This window comes from Chrysemys picta, chromosome 15, assembly GCF_011386835.1.
Source record: "Chrysemys picta bellii isolate R12L10 chromosome 15, ASM1138683v2, whole genome shotgun sequence".
NCBI classification, from domain to species: Eukaryota; Metazoa; Chordata; order Testudines; family Emydidae; genus Chrysemys; species Chrysemys picta.
The window spans coordinates 15,182,411-15,196,721 of record NC_088805.1 but is presented as its reverse complement, the minus strand read 5'-3'; the positions used below and the strand labels follow the sequence as shown (position 1 = coordinate 15,196,721).

The following is a 14,311-nucleotide window of genomic DNA, read 5'->3' as shown; positions in this document are numbered from 1 at the left end:
AGAGGGCAAGGGCGATGGCTCCGGGGCTTGGGGCGGCAGGGTCGGAGGGACAGCAGGGGAGAGGGAAACCTCCCCCTGGGGCGGGCCCTTCCCCGCGGCCGGCGGAAGCTGCCCCGCCCTCTCCTCCACATGCCCCGCCGATCCAGGGTCGGCGACGGCAAGGCCCGCCTGCCCGGCCGTCTCCGCGGCCAGAGCGGGAACCGCGGCAGAAGGAGGAGGGGCGGCGGCAGCAGCAGTGTCCGAACCGCCAGGGTTGCCGGCGATGACAGGGCCGGCACCCTCCCGGGCCCCGGGGGTCTCGGACGCCCCTCCAGGCCGGGCCAGGGGACAGTCCCTCCGGACATGCCCCGGCGCCCGGCAGAGGAAGCACCGGGCCTCCCCCGTCGAATAGTGGACCCGATAATGGGCCCCCCGGTAGGGCACCAGGAAGGACCCCTCGAGCGCCACTCCGGCACCCGCCGCCGGTGGCAGCTGAAGCTGGACCTGCCGGCGGAAAGACAGGATGTGCCGGAGGGCAGGGTCCTTACAGCCCAATGAAAGAGAGCTCAGAATGGAAATGGGCTTCCCCAGGGTGGAGAGGGCCGGCAACAGGGCGGCGTTGGGGAGGTAGGGCGGGACAGAGGTCAAGAGCACCCGTACGCCCAGATCCTCCAGGGGTTCCAAAGGCACAAACACGCCCCCCACCGCCAGGCCTCGTTCCACCGCCTCCTGCGCGGCGGCCACCGACGCCAGGAAGAACACGGCCTTCCCGTACATCTTGGAGGCCGCCACGATGGCCGTAGGCCCCACCACCCTCGCCAACGCCCGCACATAAGTCTCAATGTGGGGCGAGGCAGGCACCAAATGGCAACGGACGCCATGCCTCCTAGTCAGCGAGGGGAAGGGGCCGTGGTCACCAGGGACAGGTCCAGAGGCGGCGGTCGGGGTGGACGACGCGGCGGCACGCAAAGAGGCGGCGGTCACCTGGGCGTATGCTCTGGGGGCCGGAGGTGGAGCACCACCAGAGCTGGTGGAAGGGACGGCAGGAGAGGGAGGGGCCGCGGCCGGTGTCGGGGCCGCAGCGGGGACCGTAGCCCCGCCCGCAGGAGGTCTGGCTCCACGGGCAGGGCCCTTGCCCTTCTTCCTCCCTTGGCCCTTCCTGCCGGTGGAGGGGGCAGCCGTGGCAGCGGCAGTATCTGGGACAGGGCCAGCCGAGGGGCCGGCCACTGGGGTGGGCGGGGACAACAGGGCAGGGGCAGGGGCAGGGGCAGAGTCCCCCGCCATTACAACCTGCAGCCGCTCCTCCCCTCTAGGCAAAAAACAAAACAAGGGAAAGGCAACCACTCCCCCCCGCTAGGCTGCAAGCTGGGGAGGAGGGAGCCAATGGAGAGGGCACACAGGAGCGAAAAGAGAGGGGTGGGGCACAGGTGCCAAAAAAGAAAGCCGGCTCCCCCGGCTACACTGGGGCGGGGGGGGGACCACGACAACAGTAAAAAGGGGGGGGTGAACAGTGCAAAAGGGGAGGGGGCAACAAAACGGGGGCACAAACGCGCGCGGGGGGGCGAAGGGGGGGGGGTGCACCGGAGCAGCGGCTCGAAAACAGAATGGAATGTCCAGCCAGCTGCAGCCCAAGGACAAGGAGGGGTAGGAGGAAAAACTCCAGCCAGCCGCAGCCCAAGGACAGGGCTGGGAACACAGCCAGCAGGCTAGGAACCGAGGGGGGGGGGGAATGGGCACCAAAAAAATAAACCGAAGGGGGTGAAAAGGAGGGGGGTAAAGTAGGGCCAACTAATACAAAGGGGGCTACAGGGAGGGGACCCCACCAGCGAAACGTAGTTGGGGGGCAGGAGAAGTCCAGGGCGGGGGAAAAGGTGCACCCACAGCGTTCGCGAAGCACAGGCTCTGCCGTTCACTGCTGCAAGTAAACAGTCCCGGACGATGGAAATGGCGGGGGGAGCAAACAGCCCCGCCGAGGGGCGAAAAGCAGGTCCAGGTGGCACGCGGGGCGGTGGAGGGGTTGTCGGCAGCTGTCGGCGGTGGGGGTGGTGGTAGAGGGGGAGCAGATGGACGAAGGGGGGGGGGCACCGCACCCCCCCCACACCCCCTTCAACAGTCCGCTACGGGGGACGGGATAGCAGGCTCCCAAGTCGACCTCGGAGCTTCCTGGCAAGCGACGGCTTCCAGTCCGAGGAATTACAAACGAGAGGCTCAGTACCGTCCACACTCCTAACGCGACTGGGGGCACCACCACCCCAGGAGCAAAGATGGCAAAGTCACTCAAAACACAGTCCTCAAACAACCCCCTCCACAATCTCCCGAACCAGGGACGCAGTCTCTTCGCACTCCGCGACGGAGGCAGCGGCTCCCACACAGGAACAGCAGCAGCAGCGAGCGGCAGTCAGCCGGCCGGGCAACCAGCCAGGCAGGCAAGCAAGCAGGCAGGTGGGCCCCCAGATGGTATCGGTGTTGGCGTTGGGGGGCCGATGCTTCTCCCTCCGGAGGCGAGGGCGAGGGGGAGGGCAGGCCGGCAAGGCCCCCCCCTCCGCACTCACTCACTCACGCAGCAGCAGCGGCAGCGGCAGCAACAAGGAGAGCAGCAAGCAGCAGCTGGAGAGGGCCAGGAAAGGCCAGAGGGAGAAGGGAGCACGGAGAGCTCCTGCAACCTGTAGTGAGGCGGCCTGGGCCCCGACGGCCCCTGAGGGAGAGGAGCCTGAATTGGCACCCAAGTGGGCGGAGCCACCGCCACCTGTTCCCGCCCCCCGGAAGTCAAGGGGCGGGACAGGAAGTATAAGAGCCAGGCCCCAGCCCTCAGTTAGAGCCCAGCGGCCGGAGAGGCCAGACGTGCCGGTGCGAGCTCCGGCTAGACCGAGCCTTTCCAGAGCCAGGTATCCCGACGCGGACGGACCGAGCCTCCCCAGAGCCAGATACCCGGACGCCGGCCGACTGGACCTCCCCAGAGCCAGGTATCCCGACGCGGATTGGCCAAGCCTTCCCCAAGCAAGGTACCCTGACGTAGACTGGCCGCACTTGCCCCGAGCACGGTACCCCGAGGAGGGGCCCGAGCGCCCCCCTGACCGGAGACCGGAGGAGCGACCCGACCCAGACGACCCTCTGCGAGCTGAGGAACCCATGGTGTGGGACCCCGCTGTCGAGCCCGGCGAGGAGCAGGTACCAATGGAGGGGGAAATGGAAAGCAGCCCGGGGGTAGCTGACCCCAGTCTGGCTACAGCAGAGGAGCCAATGTCGGTGTGTTGCGGTCAGGACCCCACCGACACAGCGGCAGACTAACTGCCGCTCTTAGGGCCCCGGGCTGGGACACAGTGGAGTGGGTGGGCCTGTGTCCCCCCTGCCACCCCACTTAACGGGTGGCAGCCTCCCCCTCCAGCCAGCGCTCTGGCACCGCAACTGAGCTATTGTTTGCTGCCCTGAAGGAGTGCTTGTTGCCCCACCCTGACTGAGGGTCTGGGGCGTCCCGAGTTTGTCCGTGCTCAGTTCCTGATACCCAGACCTGAGCCCGAACCCCTGAACTATTATTTGTTGCCCCGCCCTGACTGAGGGCCAGGGCCTACTAACTCTGTTTGGGGCTCAGCCTGCAGGAAGGTCCTGAGCCCCTGAACTATTGGTGGTTGCCCCGCCCTGACTGAGGGCCTGGGCCTACTAACTCTGCCTGGGCTCAGCCTGCAGGAAGGTCCTGAGCCCCTGGACTATTGTTTGTTGCCCCGCCCTGACTGAGGGCCTGGGCCTACTAACTCTGCCTGGGCTCAGCCTGCAGGAAGGTCCTAAGCCCCTGGACTATTGTTTGTTGCCCCGCCCTGACTGAGGGCCGGGCCTTAACTCCTGACTTTACTGCTCAGCCTGAAGGAAGGTTCTGAGCCCCCTGGACTATTGTGTGCTGCCCCGCCCTGATTGAGGGCCGGGCCTGAACCCCTGACTTTACTGCTCAGCCTGAAGGAAGGTTCTGAGCCCCCTGGACTATTGTGTGCTGCCCCGCCCTGATTGAGGGCCGGGCCTGAACCCCTGACTTTACTGCTCAGCCTGAAGGAAGGTTCTGAGCGCCCTGGACTATTGGGGGTTGCCCTCCCCTGAATAAGGGCCTAGGACGTCCTGAGTTTGTCAGGGCTCAGCTCCTGATCCACGGAGCTGAGCACCCGAACTATTGTTTATTGCCCCGCCCTGAGCTAGCGCGGGGGCTTGACTGACTTGTAATCCCCAGCTCCGGCAGTGAGGACCGGAGCCCGGGCCTGAGTTACTGCCGGACCCTGACGGAGAGCAGGAGCTCATTGCAGAGGCCGTGTACCTTTGGCCTAGTCCCTGCCAGAGGGGCGGAACCCTGAGACCGATCCAGGCCGTGTAGTGAGGCGGCCTGGCCCCCGACGGCCCCTGAGAGGGCCCGACCCCCGCACCGGACGTTTACATGGGGGCTGGTGTAGGGGAGGGTTACGGAGTGGGTGCTGGATGGGTGGGTGCTGTTACATGGGGAGTGGAATTGGGCTAGTTTCGGAGCGGGAGCTGGATGAGGTCAGTTGATATTCGCAGACCTTACATCAATCCCATGGTTCGCAGGACTGTCCCGATTTAACGCACAAACTCCGTATTTCACAGGGCTGGCTGGGCCTGGCTCCTCACTCTGGGAACTAGAACCTGGCCCCTAGTGAGCGGGTCACAGCCCTGCTCAGGTCTGGCCCGGCCGCCCCACGGGAATGAGGGAGGAGCTGCTGGTTCATCTTTTCTTTGTACCGTTAAGCCGTCTCATAGACTCATAGGCTCATAGACTTTAAGGTCAGAAGGGACCATTATGCTCATCTAGTCTGACCTCCCGCATGATGCAGGCCACAAAAGCTGACCCACCCACTCCTGGAATAATTCTCTCCCTTGACTCAGCTGTTGAAGTCCCCAAATCATGATTTAAAGACTTCAAGTTGCAGAGAATCCTCCAGCAAGCAACCCCTGCCCAGCAAGCGACCCCTGTCCCATGCTGCGGAGGAAGGCGAAAAACCTCCAGGGCGTCTGCCAATCTACCCTGGAGGAAAATTCCTTCCCGACCCCAAATATGGCGATCAGCTGAACCCCGAGCATGCGGGCAAGATTCTTCAGCCAGACCCTCCGGAAAAAGTTCTCTGTAGTAACTTTTAATATCCCATCACTGACCATTGTTACTAATTACCAGCGATGGCACGTTATTGACCTATTGACTAATCACATTATCCCATCAAACCATCCCCTTCATAAACTTATCAAGCTTAATCTTAAAGCCAGAGAGGTCTTTTGCCCCCACTGTTTCCCTCGGAAGGCTGTTCCAGAACTTCACCCCTCTGATGGTTAGAAACCTTCGTCTAATTTCAAGCCTAAACTTCACGACGGCCAGTTTATATCCATTTGTTCTCGTGTCCACATTAGTACTGAGCTGAAATAATTCCTCTCCCTCTCTGGTATTTATCCCTCTGATATATTTAAAGAGAGCAATCATATCCCCCCTCAGCCTTCTTTTGGTTAAGATAAACAAACCGAGCTCCTCGAGTCTCCTTTCATACGACAGGTTTTTCATTCCTCGGATCATCCTAGTGGCCCTTCTCTGTACCCGTTCCAGTTTGAATTCATCCTTTTTAAACATGGGAGACCAGAACTGCACACAGTACTCCAAATGAGGTCTCACCAGTGCCTTGTATAACAGAACCAGCACCTCCTTATCCCTACTAGAAATACCTTGCCTAATGCATCCCAAGACCGCATTAGCTTTTTTCACGTCCACGTCACATTGCCGACTCATAGTCATCCTGCGATCAACCAGGACTCCGAGGTCCTTCTCCTCTTCCTTTACTTCCAACCAATGCGTCCCCAGCTTATAACTAAAATTCTTGTTAGTCATCCCTAAATGCATAACCATTGTGCCAAGTGTGATGACCCCGTTTATTCCTGGCAGCCCTCGCACAGCGTCCTTTGTTATTCCGCAGAGTGTGAGTGTTTGTGGGCTGGAGCCGGAAGGGTCTGGTGCTGGGCGCTGACAGCCCCTGATTCTGAGCGTGTGGCACACGCACCTCACCCAACACCCAGGGCTGGTGCACACCAGCACTCACAGCCACTCCCTGCAGTGGGGTCGGCTCCCACAGATTAACATTGCCCCCTAGTGGCCAGCGTCACACTTGCCAGAATCATGTCCCTGGCTCTCCAGGGCTGTAGGTAACATCGCTAGCCAGTCCCTTCCAGCTTTCACCCTCTTCCTTTAAGGATGTCCTTCTCCACACTAACCAGGCTGATCAGACCCCTCAGAGACAGCTACGGAGAGACCCAATAATTGTTTTGTTTTCCGGTAGCAAGGAAAAATGAAGCTCATCTAGGGGGTGCGGGGCTCCCAAACTGCTGTCTCTGCTCAGACTGTTACCGTTCAGAGCACTCCCATCGGACACAGCCCCAAACCAGCCAGGGTTTCTTGCAGCCATAAACATTGTGGGTCAGGGTCATGACAAGAAACCCAGCTAGCTTTGCAATGCTGAGTGTCATAGAAAAAAGGGGAATAAATGATCCCCCGTGTCAACGGGCAGTTTTTGTCTCACTTCCCCATCTGGCTGTGTCACTGTGAGGGTGAGTAGTGTTACTACTATCTTTGAACCCACTCTGACAGTGATAATCAGCCTCGTCCTGCGCCTGGACTCCAGTGATGGTTAATGTGGCTGTTTTACCGGAGCTGGCCCCAGAGAATCGCTCAGGGATTCCGGAGGGTCTCTCACTATCCTTATATATAACGAGTACGGGAACGTGGCCAGGTTTCTGCTGGTACCAATGCACATACTGTTTGTCAACTTTTTCTCCTGTGCAGGTGAGTTGAGCATTTTGTCCTAGAGACACAGACACTGCAGGCAGCTGGGTCAGCACGTACTGGGCGAGAGAACCTGCAACAGGGAGAGAAAACATGGGGATAAAATGATGATTAAAGCTTTGGGCCAGCAGCCTGGGGAAGCAATGGGAGAAATGGCTTTAAAATCAAAGTCCCCTTTGATTGGAAGACTGAGATAAGCCCCACTCCCTCGCCGCACCTGAGCAGTAAGTGAGCAACGAGAGGAGGAGAAAGGCCCAGGCCATGGTGGGGAATCCAGATGCGCTCGGCTTCCTGAGGCAAACGGGTCTGTGGCTGGGACCCTCCAATTCTCTCTTAAACCCCCAGCGCTGGAGAACGGCCCCTTCATGCAAATCTGTTCCCTGCTCACTGGCTGCAGCTGGCACCTCCCTCCCCTCAGACACAGCTACAGACAGACCTGAGAATTGGTTAGTTTTTCATTTGCAAGGAAAAATGAAGCTTATCTTGGGGGTGAGGGGCTGTGTCTGCTCAGACCGTTACCATTGGGAGCACTCCCTCTGGAGCGAGGAGTCTCCAACGTTGTCTGCTTGACATTGCAAAGCTAGCTGGGTTTCTTGTCATGACCCTGACCCACAATATTTTGCAGCTGTAAGAAACTATGGCTTGTTTGGGGTGGCTGCTGGGACTTGTTGCGATGGAGGTTGTGCAGGTGTCTCTGAGAGGTGTAGCTGGTGTGGACAGATGGCTTTTGGTGCCTGGGGCGTGGTGTTGGCATGGGATTTGGCAGTGGACAATATAGCTGCCGCTGGGTGATGGACGTGTGTCTGGGTGGTCATGGTGCTCTTGGAAGATGCTGCTGAGGGACGTACTGCTGGAAAGGGATGGGGGAGGGCTGAAACCCTTCTGCACTGCACACTGCTCACGGGAAATGCACTGAAAGATGTTGAGGAACCAGCTAAGGATACTGTGAGCAATGGGGCCCATGGTGAGTGAGGCCGCTGCTCCTGACGGCTTTTAGTGGCTTTCCCTGCAGAAGGACGTGGTTTGGGCAGCGGGATGGGAATGTGGCAGCAGAAGAGGGAGAGAATTTCTGTTTCTCTCCCCTTAGCGTCCCCCTCCCAGGTTAGAGCAGCCGCTGGGTTTTGGTGATCTTGTCATGACCCCCCAGCCGTTCCAAACGAGACTGCCAGTCTGAGCCCCCTGCTCCGGGGCACTGGGAGCAGAGGGGGGAGTGGGGGGGCTGGGGAGTGAGAATCTAAAGCACAGTGTCCTCCAGGGTCACATTAGAAAGGGGAAAGTTGTTGGAGTATGAAAAGCCCCAAGCCCAGAGATGTCTCTATCCCAGCAGTTTGTAGCCTGACCCCTGTGCACTGCTGCTGTAATCCAGACTCCCAGCTCCAGGACTGGATAGGTGAAGAGTGCCCCCTGGTGGTCAGTGTTGCTATTACTATGATCAGTCCTTCCAGCATTTCACAAGAGATCAGGCCCTATATCCTGAGCTCAGGGGCGGCTCTAGGCACCAACAAAACAAGCAGGTGCTTGGGGCAGCAAATTACCAGGGGCAGCATAATGCTGGGGCCTGAGCTCCGACCTGAGGCAGCGTCCTGGGCTGGATCCTGACCACCCTGTTGTTTTCTGACCGGGTGCTGCCGGGTCTGTGTGGCAGGGCAGGGGGAGCCGGCTCAGTGGGGAGCGTGTCCCTGCCGCTTTCCCACGGTCAGTGGCCAGCCCCCCTCAGGCAGGAGCTGGTAGTGCGGCCCTGCCCCAGTCGCAGAGCACCTGGATGGTGGTGGAATATGGCGGCCGGGCAGGCCGCTCCTCCAGTGCCGGCTGTGGGCTCCTCCTCTGCTTGTCCCCACCTCCGCCTCCTCCTCCCCCTCGCGCCGCCTCCTGCCCGGGGAGGACAGGGGAGGGGAGCAGCAGCAGCCCGGGCTGAGCCGAACTCGTGCCGCTGTGCAGGCTGAGCCCGCAGCCAGCTCGCGGGGGTCCCACGGAGCGGGAGGCCTGGGCACGCTGCCCTGCGATCACTGGCTGCTCTGCCCTGGGCCCCAGCAGCCGAACCCCGCAGCCGCCCCAGTTCACTACAGGCAGTGCCCCTTGCCCGGCTGGCTCTGTCCCCGGCCACGCTGTGGGGTGACCGCCCAGGACTCTGGGGTGTTGCTGAAGCTGCCCCAAGTCAGGCTCCCCGGGGTCCGCTGCCCCTCCAGCATGAGGGCCCTAGGCCAGTGTGGGAGCCGGGCTGCAGCCCTGCTCTCAGAACCTCCTCTTCTCCCCGCACTGCATAGCAAGATGTGGGACCATGGGCAGGGCTGCTACAGCCATTTTAGACTGGGATTGGCACCGGGGGAGTGGAGGTGATTGTGCCCTGGCTGGAGGGACGGGGCAGTCCCCCCCCCATGCCCACTGCTTGCTCCTGCTGGCATGGGGCTGTGACGCCCAGCTCCGGAGGGCAGCGCCAAGCCCCCGGGCGTGCTCGTGGGGAAGGAGAGACAGGAGGCAGAGCTGTTCGGTGTCTCCCACGCAGCTCCAGGCCCCTCTGGCTACTCGGCAGCGACAGCCAGGCTGGGTCAGCCCGCCAGCAGCGTGACTTGGTCCGACCCGCATGGACCATGTGAGCCCTGGGGTTGGCGCTGACGTCCTGCCCATGCCAAGGCCTCCGGCACAGGGGCAGCCCTAGATCTGCCCAGGCGGACACAGCCCAACTCACTGCTTGGCCGGCCCAGTGAGTAAATGAGTACACCAGTAGGAAATTGTTTTATTTCACTAACTACAAATTCTCTGTTTTCATTTTTTTTTTAATTTAAACTGTCAAAAACAAGACAAAACAAACAAAAAACATTGAAAAGTGCAAATGTGTAAAAGCCAAAAAAAGGGGGGGGGGCAGCCAAATTTTTTTTTGCTTGGAGCAGCAAAAAACCTAGAGCCAGCCCTAGGCTGAGCTCATTGGAACCCTGGCCCCTACTCAGGAGCGCCGCCAGCCCCGAAATGCCGCCCCCAACAGAGGCGGAAGAAGGTCCCGCCCCTGAAATGCCACCCCAACAGAGGCGGTGGAAGGTCCCGCCCCCGAAATACCGCCGATGACTGGGGCGGCCGAAGATCCGGCCGCCACTGTCGCCGCCCCCCAAATGTTAGTGCCCTAGGCGACCGCCTAGGTCGCCTAATGGGTTGCACCGGCCCTGCCCCTACTGACTGTCTCACAGCTGCAGGGATCACCAGTGTACAGTTGTTTCCAATGTTCACGCTGTTCCTTTTCAGGGTGTTTGTTCTTCTCTGGACTGATCACATCACCAGCCTGCTCACATCTGTGGAAAAGATTACCCTGCTACTTACGCAGTTGCGCCTGCCTTGATGAGGATTGACACAGCCCAATGGAGGGAAGCCACCCCCTTCCAGTAGGTGTTTGTATTGGTGCCTCTTTTAATAACACCAGTGTCTCTTTTCTGACACCAGTGTCAGCCCTTTGTGAGCCAGGGGAGATGTTTGGGCCTTGCAGGTCAGCTCCCCAGTGAAGGGGCAATCAGTGACGTGGACTCTGGGTATATTCTGAGTGTAGCTCGGTTTATTTCCACATATCCCGGTTCTGGAATGGAGAAGCCCGGCGAGCCCTTCTCCCAGGAATCTCAGCCCATCACCAGGGCCAGGGGGCCAGGAAACAACTCTGCCCTAAGAATTGACTCTGATCAGAGCCCTGGGCAGACAGCAAAGTCTCCTGCAGCTTCCACAGCTCCCTCTCGCCTTGTATAACCAACACACCACAAACATTTCTTCCAAGCCTAAAAGATTGCTCACACTAAGGCTATGTCTACACTGGCACTTTCCTCGTTAAAACATTTGTTGCTCAGAGGTGTGAACCAACCCCCTCCCTCCCCCGAATGACAAAAGTTTTAATGACGAAAAGCACCAGTGTGGACAGCGCTTCATCGGCAGGAGACACTCTCCCAGCGACGAGCTACCGCCCCTGGTTCAGGTGGTTTTATTTTGTTGCTGGGAGACCTCTCCCCCTGCACCAAAGAGCGACTACACCGTGCGCCTTACACCGGCGCGGCTGCAGCCACTCTGTAAGGTGCGCAGGGTAGACATCACCTAAGAAAACAACTTGGGAGACTCTGTGTAACAGCACGAGCTGGGCAGGGCGAAGGGCAGCTTTGACGGTTGGAGGCCTCCTAGCTCTGGAGATGTAAATGGGGAGGTTGCATGAGGCTTAACCAGAGTTGCAAGTATAACCCATGTGCCTAATAGGGAGATATCTCTTTAAGAGACCCACTATGGAGAGGTAGGAGTGAGTTGTGTCTGGGTCACTGTTGCTAGGCAGATTAAGGTAGGGTTACCATATTTTAATTTTAAAAAAGGAGGACACTCCACGCGGCCCTGGCCCCGCCCCAACTCCGCCCCTTCCCCGCCCAAGCCTCGCCCCAACGCCGCTCCTTCCCTGCCCTGTCCCCGCTCCTTCCCCAAAGTCCCCGCCCCAACTCTGCCCCATCCCCTGAACGCTCCGCCACCTGCTCCTCCTCCTCCCCTGCTTTCCGCGAATCAAATGTTCGCGGGAAGCCTGAAACAGGGAAGCAGCAGGTAAGCTGGGGCTGGGGCTGGGGCGGGACGCGGCGCGGCCAGGTCTGGCCAAGCGGCTCCCTCCGGCGGCTGGCTGGCCCAGGCCAAGAGGCTCTGGCCCCGGCGTCTCCCGCCTGGCTCGGCTCAGGCCCTGGGGCGCCGGCCCCCGGCCGAGCACCACCGACCCCTGGCCCCTGGCCGAGCACCGCCGGCCCCAGCCCGTCCACCGGCTCCAAGCTGAGCACCGCCAGCCCCGGCCTGGCCCCCAGCCGAGCACCGCTAGCCCCGGCCTGGCCCCCAGCCGAGCACCGCTAGCCCCGGCCTGGCCCCCGGCCGAGCACCACCGACCCCTGGCCCCTGGCCGAGCACCGCCGGCCCCAGCCCGTCCACCGGCTCCAAGCTGAGCACCGCCAGCCCCGGCCTGGCCCCCAGCCGAGCACCGCTAGCCCCGGCCTGGCCCCCGGCCGAGCACCGCTGGCCCCGGCCCGGCCCCCGGCTCCCGCCTGAGCACCGCTGGCCCCGGCCCCCGGCCCCGCACCGCCGGCCCCGGCCCCGCACCCCTGGCCAAGCACCGCCGGCCCCGGCCCCGCACCCCTGGCCAAGCACCACCGACCCCGGCCCGGCCGAGCACCGCCGGGCCCTCCCTCCCTCCCTATTTTCCTGAACATGTCCGGCTTTTGGGGATTTCCTCCCGGACGGGGATTTGAGGCCCAAAAAGCTGGACATGTCCGGGAAAATCCGGACGTATAGTAACCCTAGATTAAGCACTCCACATCCAGAAGCTTCTGGAATTAGGGGTGGTAGTTTTGGGTCTGCTCCAGTAGGTTCCCTGTTGCTGGGGTCAGACTCCGGGAGGGCAGCAGTCAGGGCAGCCGCTTTGCAGAAGGCCACGTGCCCCGTGTGGGTTGGGAGAAGCTGAGCCGAGGAGCAGGAAGCAGGCTGTTGTCCCGAACGCTGAAGCATTTTGCAGCAGGTTAGTGTATTGTTAACCCTCTAACAGGGCAGCCTGGGCAATGCTAATTATAGCCCGGGGAAATTGGGAGGGAAAAATAACTTCTATTTTAATTGGATGCTTTGAATGTTGTTCTGATTTTAGCCAAACTGTTCCAGTTAAATTGTCTGAACTAGTCCGAGTCACCAACTTTTCTTTCAATGCAGTAATGGGGAAAGAGTCATTTCTAGTTTGCTATTCTCCGTTTTGTATTTTCTTGCAATCGGATTTTCCTTAAATCTATACAGGTAACTGAGTGGTGGCTTAATCAGTCAGCTGACTGGCTGGAGTCTGCCTGGATTACAAGTGAAGATTCCTACAAGCGAGTGGAGGGAAGATGTTGTTTTAGACTCAGCAGACTGTCTAGATTTGGTGATCAAAGACTCTAACTGAGACTTAGGTGAACAAAACCTAAACTTTGGGGAACTCTCAGTTTCTTCTCACTGTATTTCTGTGGGGACTGAATTGTTCCGATTTTAATTTGTTTTCTTTACTTATGTTTATGTATAACTGTGAAGGTAATGTCTGGGGATTATAAAATAGTCTTCTCATGCTGTAAAAATTAGATTATTATTTGTTTCTTTATCTTAAGATTTTATAAAGTTATTAAATGCATTTCTTTAAAAACAACAAGGAGTTTTTGTGGCACTTTAGAAACTAACAAATTTATTTGGGCATAAGCTTTCGTAGGCTGCAGCCCACTTCATCAGATGCATGGAGTGGAACATACAGTAGGGAGGTATAAATACACAGCATATGAAAAAATGGGAGTTGCCTTACCAAGTGGGGGGTTAGTGCTAACGAGCCAATTCAATTTAAGTTGGAAGTAGGCAATTCTCAACAGTTGACAAGACTTTTGTTGTGATAATGAGGCCAATGTAAACAAGGGTGCCCATTTCAAACAGTTGACAAGAAAGTTTGACTATTTAGCAAGGGGAAATTTAGTTTTTGTAAAAACAACCAGGAGTACTTGTGGTACCTTAGAGACTAACAAATTGATTTAGTTTCTGTAGTGACCCATCCACTCCCAGTCTCTAGTCAGGCCTAATTTGATGGTGTCCAGTTTGCAAATTAATTCCAGTTCTGCAGTTTCTTGTTGGAATCTGTTTTTGAAGGTTTTTTTGTTGAAGAATTGCCACTTTTAAATCGGTTATTGACTGTCCAGGGCGATTGAAGTGTTCTCCGACTGGTTTTTCAATGTTATAATTCCTGATGTCAGATTTGTGTCCATTTATTCTTTTGCATAGAGACTGTCCGGTTTGGCCAATGTGCAGTCACACTGCCTCCCTCACCCTGGGGAGGTAACTAATTAACCGTCGCCCTCGCTCAGCGCTCTGAGAGTTTGGCGCAGCTCTGTGCAGTCAGAGCCCTCCTGCTCCTGTGCCTTTCACCTCAGAAATCAGCTCTTTAACGTTCCCGTTACTCAGAGACTGAGGCTCTTCTCCTTCCTGCTGGTGCCACGTGGGGCTTGTCACAGGCCTCGGCCCCGGCTCGTGGGCAGGCTGTTGTGAAGGATCTCAGGAGGCTGGGCTGGGTCTGAGAGTTCTCCTGGGTGCAGGACACAGATGCCCCCAAGGCGCGTGGGGATGGAGAGTGGGGAAAAGTGAGCTCTGGCTGCCGGCTCCAGGAGCCTGACACTCAAGTGATCTTCTCCAGTGCCAGGGTCCATCCCCCGTTCCCACTGCGGGGAAGTGTGTGTGCGTGTGTGTGTGTGTGTGTGTCGCTGTCTAGACAAAGCTGCGAGGAGAAGAGAACGTGTCTGACTTCGGCAGTAGAAGTTTGGAGAACAGTGTTCAGCCTTGGACTGTTACCAGGTGAGGGGTGTCCTCATTCCCGGGGGTATCAGAGAAGAGGTGAGATGAGAGCACTGATACGGAGCCAGGCACTGGGTATGAGTCCAGTTTGTCCCTTTAACAGGAATGGGGACGAGATCCCATCGCTCTCTGCATTGTCCTTTAGAGCTCTGTGCATTGGGTGAGATTGTTCACAAGGGTTATTAC

General features: G+C 58.6%; 1 long non-coding RNA gene across 1 annotated transcript in view; it reads left to right on the top strand.

The window, feature by feature from the left end:
• LOC135975761 (uncharacterized) overlaps window positions 1-12,938 on the top strand; it is a 32,519-nt gene extending 19,581 nt beyond the window's left edge. The window contains exons 3-4 of the long non-coding RNA XR_010592779.1: window positions 10,028-10,164; window positions 12,560-12,938. This is a non-coding gene — a long non-coding RNA (uncharacterized LOC135975761). The remainder of the gene's footprint in view (window positions 1-10,027; window positions 10,165-12,559) is intronic.
• Window positions 12,939-14,311: the final 1,373 nt, after the last annotated feature.